The sequence below is a fragment of the Silene latifolia genome, unplaced genomic scaffold (assembly GCF_048544455.1).
Source record: "Silene latifolia isolate original U9 population unplaced genomic scaffold, ASM4854445v1 scaffold_57, whole genome shotgun sequence".
Lineage (NCBI taxonomy): Eukaryota > Viridiplantae > Streptophyta > Magnoliopsida > Caryophyllales > Caryophyllaceae > Silene > Silene latifolia.
The window spans coordinates 7,162,848-7,174,742 of record NW_027413480.1 but is presented as its reverse complement, the minus strand read 5'-3'; positions in this window follow the sequence as shown (position 1 = coordinate 7,174,742).

Sequence of the window (11,895 nt, the reverse complement as noted above, 5' to 3'; positions counted from 1 at the left end):
GGAGTGCACTCAGCTATCCCGGGTACAAACCTTGTTACGTAGGGGAAGTGGGTGATAAATGTCTATCCACCGAATTCGTGTTGATGAGGGTTTCATCGGCTATCCCGTGCCCAAGTTGATGTGAATTTGGATCATGGACACATTTATTTGAAATTTGGATTGACCTCAACGGAAGTATTCGTGACCGTAGTCGCATGTGTTCCGGGCTATTGATAAATATTAGAGTAATTTTATCGACCGAGAATTCTAAAAGTAGAATCGATTAAAGAGTTAGTCCACCGAGTTATATTGATAAGGGTTTCATCGGCTATCCCGTGTCCAAGTTAATATGAATTTGGATCTCGGAATCATTTATCATAGTTGGGTAGAGGTCACTATGTAAATGCTTTACTTGTTATCTACAAGTATTATTATAACGATGAATGTTTTGTTTTCACTATTCCGTTATCATATTGTTCTATTTCTTTACCACAATTCATATATGATATCATTTCGATTTTTGATTCAAATCTCCATTAAAACATCGTAACTAAAGACAAATATGAATTTTCTTCTAAAACCTCATATTATCCATTGGAAGGATCTCTTATAAAGAGTATAGATAAAAGTTATTCATTATCAAACAGGTTTTTGATTCTTGACTAACACATCTACTTACAATGGATTGTTTTTCATATACTTAATTGAATTAAATACCTTGAAGCGATAAATTGTTTTGGTAATTAGATTTGTCAGAATTCGTAATTGACCAAAATAACGCAACCACTTCAATGAAAGTTTTAAGACTAAAACTATTGAATTGAAGAGTAGTCTTCATAAAATTCAACTTTGCTTCTCTAAGTAAAGATTCTTTGAAATGAGTGGGAGCATTCTCTTAAACCGTTAAGAAAAGGACGAGGTTCAAGAAGTAAAGATTATAATGGAATTGATACAAGGTAATGTTAAATGTAAAGTTATTGAGAATAGCGATACTAAACCTATCAATCCCGACCGATAAAGTTTCCATTGTCTTAAATGTTGGACACTAGAAAGGAAACTACCCCAAATTATTGAAGAATCAACAAGTTAGTTGTGGGACATCTAATGGGATCTTCTTTTTTAAATGTTTAATTGATTAACATAAATTTTGCTAGTACTACTTCGTCAATATTAGAAACCAGTGGAGGTTTTCATCATTGTATTCGATACATAAGATGATTATAATATGACGACTAGCATCAAATAATATCGAGAAATAGAGTCATTGTGTAATCAATCTAATTTTGGGTTTATAGTTGTACTTAATTATGACTATTAAGTGCATGACCTCTAAATAAGAATATAAACTTGTTAAGATACAAAAGAGGTTTCACTTTTGTGACCCTATACACCATGATTTGATGTATGGCTAGCCCATTATCAAGGTGATTATATTCTAAACGAAACTAGAATGATATATCATGAAGATGATGCAAGACTCAAATTGGTAACCTAAGATCAAACCTTAGATTCTGGAATGATGAACGCAAAGAGTTATCGAGTACTCTTGAAACCATTAGATCTTATGGTATATGCGTATCTTGTATTCAAAGCAAGATGTCTCGTGCCTTTTGGTTGAAAAGGAGATCGAGGTTGTAAATCATTGATCCAAAATAGGTTGATAATAAGGTAAATAGAGAAATCTTTGAAGAAGTTCAAAGTGTTCAAAGAATCACGATTTAGTCGTGATAGGATTATCAAAGTGAAAACTTTGATATAAGCCAAATGAAATGTGATATAGTATCACAAGTTAATCTCTCTTAACACACATTATGGGATAATGTGTGGTTGGATAAGAAATCAAACGCTATTCGATATGGTTTGGACTTCAATCAAGTTACTTTGAGTTACTTGATTCTTTTGGGAATTTTATCATTTTGTCTAAATTTTTTCCACTAAATCTAAAACAAATCATATGAGATATGAAGTGGTAGGGTACCATGTTTGCAAGTTTTCACAAGAAACAAATGCTCATTTTTCCCTTTCAATTATCACGAGTACGACGGGTTTGCGGCTCGTGAAGCTGTCTTTCTAAAATACAAGTTTATTTCTAGAAGACAGAGTGGGAGAAATTATTCAAGAGCCATAAAGAATGCCACAAAGAATGTTATGTCGCAAGAAACTGGTCTTTCTTGGCTACAAGAGACGTTTTGTGTAAGACGTTGTTTCTTCAAAACCTAGGAGGTTAAAGTCATCACTTGTTGAAAATGATGAATTAGTGTTACTTTTAGAAAGTAAAGAGCTTGCAACTTACAAAGAAATTGATTGATTCAAGTTGATTACTTCTGGAAAGTAATAAACATATGACTTACATGAAAGTGTTAAAGTCACAACTCAATACAAGGCTTAGAACCATGAAAATCCGAAATAAATTCCAAGTGAATTGTTAGATATCAAGGCTTGATTAGTTGCAAAGGGTTTTGCACTAATAAAGAGAGATTTCAAAGCTTGATTGGTTCCAAAGGGTTTTGCACTAATTGAAATACTTAAGTCTATTTGGATCTTCTTAGGGATTGTGTTTCATTATGAGGATACACATACAGCAAGTGAATCTAAAACCCACTTCTTCAATTAGAAGGAATGTATTCAATACATGTCTTAAGTTTTGAAGATTCTTGCAATCCTAAGATAATGTGAAACTTAAGAGAGGGTCTTAAGTAGGACATTAATGAGTTGGAATCAACATTTTGATCATGTGATAAAACTTTTCTCAATAGGTTAAGAAGTTGTGTTTATACATAAAGTTTAGTGGGAGTTACGGAAATTTTAATTAGTCTAATATGTGGATGACATATTGATCATTGGGAATGATTTAAGACTTTTGGAGTATAACAATACATCTTGAATATCCGGTTTTATGGAGATAAATCCACATGATATTAGCGTCAAATAAGAAGTCTTATGTTGATAAGATTCATGACTAGTTCAATCAAATTGAACATATTTGATTGATTCCATATACTTCCGCTGCCGAATCAATTAAATAGGAAATGATGTATAAACACTTCATATACTTTGAGTATGATGAATTGTTTCAAATCGAATTTAAGTAAGAGTTACCAAGTAAACCATAAAATTACCCTTATATGCTTGCAGAAGCATTAAGGATGTAATGCAAAGTGTTTTTGAAGCAATTTTGTGTAAGGGTGTTACACAAATGACAATTGACAATTGAGATTGCTCATGGTTTCTGACAAAATCATAATCAAAACACATTAGGATGGTTAAGATACCATTGTGGCCATGTTATCTAAGAAATAGATATTCTAGAATCGTTCTAGGCAATAAAGAACAATGAAAAATATTGACAACGGAAATTGAGTACACTTGCAATCATGAGATGTGCAAAAATGATGAGTCTCGTACACTGTGAAAACAGTGGGAGCTATTCTAAGGCTAGAGGGCCTATATCTTGATTGGATCTCGATACGTACTCAAAAGGTTTTGTAATGCAAATGTATACATTACAAAGGAAAACATGTATGTATTAAGGTTGAGTAAGGTACAAGAAGTTGATAAAACCTACAAACCAAAGCCTTCTCATAGGCTTAACATGATGAGTCATGACATTTCAATTGAATTGAGATGAACAACTACATACAAGATCAAATCAGATTATAGAATATGAAATAGTAATCAGGCATTGACTATTCATATGTGATGATCGCATTTGTCGTTCGAGTTTTTACTTTAAAAACTCTCTTCTTGTACTTTGTTACATCCAAACGGGTTGTAGAGACAATATTGAACCCCGTTAAAGTGAACCCGGATTAACATAGTATTCGCCCATAGTCACTTGTATGAGGTGACGTCTCGAAGTGACTAGAGTGTGATGCGATTGATGGCAAGTTCAAGTGCCATATAGTCATGTGAGATGACTAGTCGATCATATAGGCAGACTGTTAGGAACACTTTGTCGGGCAGTGTCCGCTTATAGAGTTCTGGCAAATTTATATAGCCTTGTCGTGGCGAGAGCTACTATAGTATTCTAATGAGTCGATTCTTTTGACTAAAGACTGTTCGCCTAAGGTGGCACAGTTTCAGATTAACTTTGATTTGTGTTACTACGACCTTCGTAAATGGGGTCAAATGGGCATATTTTGGGTTATGATGGCTGTGGCTAGTCGAAGGGAATGAGTGCGATAGAAATTGTCCACCCCCTTGTCAGGGTTAAAACAATATCTCAGGGCCACTCGAGGAGTAATGAACTGGAAATGCGTGGCAACGCTCGGAAGGTATCTATGGTAGATAAATTCCGGTCAATCAGTTATTCTCCAGATCGAGGAAACCACTCTCGATATGATCACTTGCAAGTACGACCCGAAAGACACCTTGCATTGAGTGGGAGATAGTAATAGAACAAGAGAATTGGTGACGCACACTTGTTGAGGACAAGTGGGAGATTGTTGGAATATGTGTCCTCCGACAATAATGCGATCACAATTGTCGATCATATTGATCACATGTTTAAATCTCATTTTAAGAATACGTAAGGGATGATTCATTTTATAGTCAACTGATCAACATTAATCGGTAATGATTGACTTGCTAGAGTTTGACGTTACTATCGTGGGACGGTGGTGGTCAGTTGATCCCTTAAGGTCACATCTAAAGGATGATGCCCTTATCTATAAAGTTGATTAATTGTATGACGATACAAGTTGATCAATTCCTTAAAATTGAACAATTCAATTGTGAGAGAGAATAATATCTTATTGTAATGGGATTAAATAAGATTTATTTTAGTAATAAAATGCTTTGTTACTAAAATTGTTCATTGTTTGAGAAACAATAGAGATAAGAATGAATGGGATAAATATGCATTAAATTAATTAATAACATGTAGTATATTACATAAGACATATTGTGTGACAAATGACAAATTGGCAAAATAAAATGGTAGTCCATATTATGGAGGGTGGACCGAATTAGGAGGAGTATGTAGTGGGTTGTGCTTATATTATTTTATATGATAGAATTAAATAATAAGCCTACACTACACTGGTCTTACACCCACTCTTACACATCTATTTCTTGTGAAGACAAAAAAAAACTGAAAAGTAGATGCCTCATTTTCTCCACTCCAACCGTGAACCCTCTACAATTAAGAGGATTAATTCTCTTATTATTCATTCTAAGATATTACATGCAAAAAGTTCATGAATTATTCTCTCTTCTCTCTCTTTAGTCTTCATCAAAACATGAGATTTTTTGATTCAAATTGTTCATAAAAGATTACTAAAATTATTAGTGTAATATATGAGTGTTAGTAATCAATTTTAAGGTAAACTACTAAACTAATATCTAGCTAATATTATTTAGTGGGGATAAGGGATAGTCTTGGGTGCAATCAAGAGGAGAATCTCTACTTTGGGATTTTTGGAGGATCATCCTTATATTCATTGTAGCTCAAGAACTAACAAGAAGGAGATCTTGTTGGTGCCCTTTTAATCCGAAAATCATATGGTGAGAAAACGATTTCTTCTCTATATTTACTATTGTTTGCATGCATAAGATTTGTATTTAATTTTATGACTAAATTAAATGTAACATATATGAATATTTTAAATAATGAGATATAGATTTCTAACAATTAAGGAGCAAAAACTAGGAATGAACCTTTTCTTTTATGAATCTAGTGCTAATTCAACTGAGATTGAGATTGAGGAATCTGATTTTGCAAAGGAACTAAAACTATAGGAATTCATCTTGATAGGCAATGTTCTTGGGGCAAAACGCTCACCGAAAGTTGTTTAGGAATCTATGCATAAGAATTGGGGTAAGATTGTTATTCTTGTAGTCCAGTACTTTAGACAAGGCTGGTTCTCTTTTAGATATTCTTCAAAGGCAGATATGACCAATGTTCTAAGACAAAGGGCTATGGAAGATTAATCAAAATTCTCTGATTCTTAAACAATGGTCACCTTCCTTTCTAGAGATATGGAAAGAGTTGCTAACGTGCTAATTTGGATCTTATTCCTAGGCCTAGGTCCTTTCGTATGGTCTGATATGGTCCTTAGTAAAATAGCTAGTAAGATTGGTAGGCCATTATATGCTGATAATGCTACAACATTCAAGGAAAAACTCTCTTTTGCACGAGTAATGGTTGAGGTTGATGTTTCTTAGGACCTCCCTGAGAATGTTGTCTTGAATGTACCATATCTAGGGCAAATCTCTCAGAAAATTAAATATGAATGGCTTCCTTACTATTGTAAATGTTTTTAAATTGGGGCACACTAGCAAAACTTGTAAGAAAAATCGAGTCACTGATGCTTCTATCAAGGCTCCTCAGCAGGATCATTCTCTGGCTCTTATTTTTGTAGTTGTGCCTGCATTGGTTAGCTCTTCTCAGTAAGTTGATCAAGCTATTTCAGTTGTTAATCCCTTGGATGTAAGCACTACTCTTATAACAGAACCAGGTGGTACCTTAGGTTCTGCCTTGGGGGAAAATGTCACAGAGAGGAGGAATGTAGACTCAGGCTGCATTAGGCAAGGTCATAGATTCTCTCCTTAGGTTCTGCCTTGGGGGACGTTCTGTTATGACTTATATTCCTCCTTCTAAAGCTAGTTCTTCTCAAACTGAACTCTCCAATCCTTTTCAAGTATTGGCTGCTGATCCTTCTACTCAAGTGGATGTTCCAATATTGGCTCTTGCTCATTCTGAACTATGTGGTACCTCATAACAGATGATGACTGAGACAGTTTATAGTAAGGGGAATGTAGACTCATGATGCAATATGATAGGTGATACGACTCATTTAGTCGTAGTTATTTGGAGCGAATTAGTATGGTTTTGACGGTTTGAAGTAGTGTTATGGAGCTTCATTGCAGGTTATTTGTTAGTGAGCTTTGGTTAGCTATTGGGCCGGTTTTACAAGTTTAAAACGGAGTTCAAGTCCGAGGAAAGATGGCCCGGATACCTATGAAGATACCTTAGACATGTGCGCTTAAGGTGCACTAATCGTGCGCATATAAATCAAAGTCTAAGACGCGGCAGCAGTTGCATTCGACCTGCACACGACCGAGGCGCGACTGAGGCACGACCGAGGCGCGAGCTACACTGGACTGTTTCGTTTCTTTACTTCAATCGGTTTGTTCCGATTTTTACTTTTATTATTTAACACTTTATTTCCTAATCTAGTTTTAGACCTTATTACTATATAACTTGTTATTAGAGCTTTAGAAGATTTTTACACAACTTTGAGAGAAAAAAAACCCTATTATTGTTATTGGCAGACGATGTGTAACTAATCTTTATTCTTGGATTGAAGCAATTGAAGCACTCTTAAACCGATTGTGAGTTTGAATGTTTTAGTTCCTCTTCTTGATTATTGTGAATTACGTAGTTATTATTTATATGAATGTTGATTGATTATTGCTAGGTGTACAACTAGTGATTTATTTCTCCATTCCATTGTTAGTTTTGTTAATTGAATAGGATTTATTGATTAAATTTACGCTAGTAATAACTAGGAATTAATATTGAATGGGATACGTTGATATTAGTAATTAGAAGCGATTCACATAAATATCTAAAGTGAAACTGGATTGTATGCATTATTTATTCTCTATCGAGTTCTCTATTTTATAGTGCTGCTGTTAAATTAAATCTTGAACTGGATTGTTAATGTTGTTTAACAGTTAGGGTTGATTAAGAACGGGATTCGTTTTAATTAACTATTCGTAAGGAGAAGTGGAATTTGTCATTCACGATAGAGTAATCAAGATCAGCAATTGAAACTGTCTTACAGTGATCAATTGTTGTTGAGCGTCGATATATGCTTGGCTCTAAGACCCTTTCAAATCATTTGATACACCGAAAGTCATTAGTTTTATTACTCAATTTGCGTTACCTATTAATCTTAGTTTATTGGGAACTCAACTCAAATCCGCCCCCCCCTCCCCTTTGTGTTACTACGATATTTAATTACATTAGAGATCGAATTATCCTACATTATAATTCGCATAAATTGTTAATCTGATTCCCTTGGGCTCAACATTTATTTTTGCTTTACTACTGCTTAGTATTTGGATTTAAGTCATATAAATTGTTAATTTGAGGCATACGACTTTAGCCTGTCAAATTTTGGCGCCGTTGCCGGGGAGTTGGCATTAATTGTTTTTGTGTTTTAGTGTAGGTTTATGCATAATACTCGTATTTCTAACCTGAACCTCGAGCCTTTCGATCCAGAGATTGAGCATACTCTTTTCAGGTTACAGAAGAACAAACGAGGTGTAATAGTGGCTATTTCTGAAGGCAGCGAGTTAGACGATCTGCATTCCGATTCTGATAATTCTGAAGTTTCAGAAGAATTCGAAAAGTCTTTGAATATGGCTAGAGAGACCCAGACATTGAGGGAGCTCAAAACTCCAAATTTGAATGTTCAACCATTATGCATCACTTTTCCAGCATTAGATGATGGAGTTACTTTTGAATTGAAATCTGGTTTGATACATCAATTACCAAGTTTCAGTGGGACGAGTATTGAGGATCCGAATAAGCATCTTTCGGACTTTCATATTGTGTGCACTAGTATGAAGCCACCTGCTATTATTACAGATGAGCAGTTGCAATTGAGAGCCTTTCCTTTCTCCTTGAAAGGAAGTGCAAGAGACTGGTTAAACTATCTACCACCGGGGAGTATCACTACTTGGGTAGGTATGAAGAAGGAATTCTTGAAGAAATATTTCCCTCCTTCTCGATCAGCTCATCTGAAAAGAGCCATCAACAATGTTGAACAGTAGGACGGGGATGAAGGAAAAGTAGATCTTTATACACTAACATACTCATATATGTTTAAATTAATTTGTCATAAAATTAAATACGGATTTTATGCATGCAAACAATATGATAAAATAGAGGAGAAATCATGTCCTTACATTGGTGATTTCGGTTCAAAATGGGCACAAAAGAAATCTCCTTTTCTTTTGTTCTTGAGCTTTCCTTTATGGATGAACCAAGATCCAAGTGTATGATCTCTCCCTAAGCTTTATACCCAAGGCTTTATCTTAATTCAAATTAATATTATAAGTACTAGTATAATATTAATCTAGTAGAAAATTGACCCAAAATTATTATGAACACTTAATAATTTCGGTATTATGGAGAAGAATAATAGAGCTTTTTATCTCTCTAGAAATCTTATTTTGGATAAGTAAAGAATGAATAATGCTTGAATAATAATCTTAAGCATATAGTAAAAAGGAGAGGAAAAACCAAAATGTTTTTCCTCTTCTAAAAACCGGTTGGTGGGTTGGATAGGAGGGAGCCAATGCATGCAATTGTTGCTCTTAACAATAACCATAGGGTTGCATGGCTACTAAAGTAAACAATCATTATGTTTACCACTAATTTAAACAAACACAATCTTTGTTTAATCCACCTCCAATTTTCGGCACTAATTGTAATATGGATTCCATATTATTTTTGTCAATTGTCAATATGTCACATGTCACGTGTAACATAAAATTGTCATGTATTTTTAACATATTAAAAATCAACGTATTAATAAAAATACGTCATATACAAAAATCGACTTAGTAATTCATAATTACTTGTACCAAAATATTTAACCAATTTATAAATCATATTTATAATAATTCATTCAATTCCGATTGTTTCTTTAAACAATAATTTCATCCGAGTAATGATACAATTCGATTACTCAGACCGTATCTCATTTAATCACATTTCAATTTGATACGTAAATTTTTACTTCCAAAATCGTCCGTCAATTTTTCAAGTAATTTAATTAACTCGTAACGTTATACGATTAATTAAATAGTCAATTAAGAGTGTTGCCCTATAGGTATGACCTAGGGGGTCAACTGATCACCACCGTCACACGACAGTAATGTCAAACTCTTGTCAGCCAATCATTACCGATATATGTTGACCAGTTGACAGTACAAATACTTCCCAATTGTATTCTTTAAAATGATATTTAAATCATATGATCGCACTATTGTTGAGGACACATTTCCCAACAATCTCCCACTCAATGCAAGGTGTCTTTCAGGTCGTACTTGCAAGTGATCATATCGAGAGTGGTTTCCTCGATCTGGAGAATAACTGATTGACCGGACTTATCTATCATAGATACTTTCCGAGCGTGGCCACGCATTTCCAGTTCATTACTCCTTGAGTGGCCCTGAGATATTGTTTTAACCCTGACAAGGGGGTGGACAATTCCTATCGCACTCATTCCCTTCGACTAGCCACAGCCATCATAACCCAAAATATGCCCATTTGACCCCATTTACGAAGGTCTTAGTAACACAAATCAAAGTTAATCTGAAACTGCGCCATCTTAGGTGACTAGTCTTTAGTCAAAAGAATCGACTCATTAGAATACTATAGTAGCTCTCGCCACGACCAGGCTATATAAATTTGCCAGAACTCTATAAGCGGTCATTAGGCCCGACAAAATGTTCCTAACAGTCTGCCTATGTGATCGACTAGTCATCTTACATGAATCTATGGCACTTGAACTTGCCATCAATCGCCTCACACTCTAGTCACTTCGAGACGTCACCTCATACAAGTGACTATGGGCAAATACTATGTTAATCCGTGTTCACTTTAACGGGGTTCAATTGTCTTTACAACCCGTTTGGATGTAACAAAGTATAATAAAAGAGTTTTAAAGTAAAAATTCGAACGACAAATGCGATTATACCATATGAATAGTCAATGCCTGATTACTATTTCATGTTCTATAATCTAATTTGATCTTGTATGTAGTTACTCATTTCAATTCAATTGAAATGACATGACTCATCATGTTAAGCCTATGAGAAGGCTTTGGTTAGTAGGTTTTATCAACTTCTTGTACCTTAGTCAACCTTACTACATATTCGTTTTCCTTTGTAATGTATACATTTGCATCACAAAACTTTCTGAGTACGTGTCGGGATCCAATCAAGACATAGGCCTTCTAACCTAAGAATAGCTCCCACTGTTTTCACAGTGTGTGGGACTCATCCTCTTGCACATCTCATGATTGCAAGCGTACTCAATCTCCATTATAAATATCTCTTATTGTTCTTTATTGCCTAGAACGATTCTAGAAAATCTACTTCTTAATTAACATTGCCACAATGGTGTCTTAACCATCCTAATGTGTTTTGATTATGGTTTTGTCGGAAACCATGCGCAATCTCAATTGTCAATTGTCACTTGTGTAACACCCTTACACAATATTGCATCATAAACACTTTGCTTTACTTCCTTAATGCTTCTGCAAGCACTTAAGGGTAATCTTTACAGCTTACTTGGTAAAGATTACTTAAATTCGATTTTTGAAAACAATTCATCATACTCAAAGCATATGAAGTGTTATACATAATTTCTTTTTAATTGATTCGGCAGCGGAAGCAAATGAAATCAATCAAATATGTTCAATTTAATTGAACTAGTCATGAATCTTATCAACATAAGACTTCTTACTGACGCTAATATCATGTGGATTTATCTTCATAAATCCGGATATTCAAGATGTATTATAATACTCCAAAAGTCTTAAATCATTCTCAATGATCAATATGTCATCCACATATCGGACTAATTAAAATTTCCGTAACTCCCACTAAACTTCATGTATAAACACAACTTCTCGACTTATCGAGAAATGTTTTATCACATGATCAAAATGTTGATTCTAACTCATTGATGTCCTACTTAAGACCCTCTCTTAAGTTTCACATTATCTTAGGATTGCAAGAATCTATAAAACTTATGACATGTATTGAATACATTGCTTCTATTGAAGAAGTGAGTTTTAGATTCACTTGTCATGTATTTCATAACCTTATAATGAAACACAATCCCTAAGAAGATCCAAATAGACTTAAGCATTTCAATTAGTGCAAAACCCT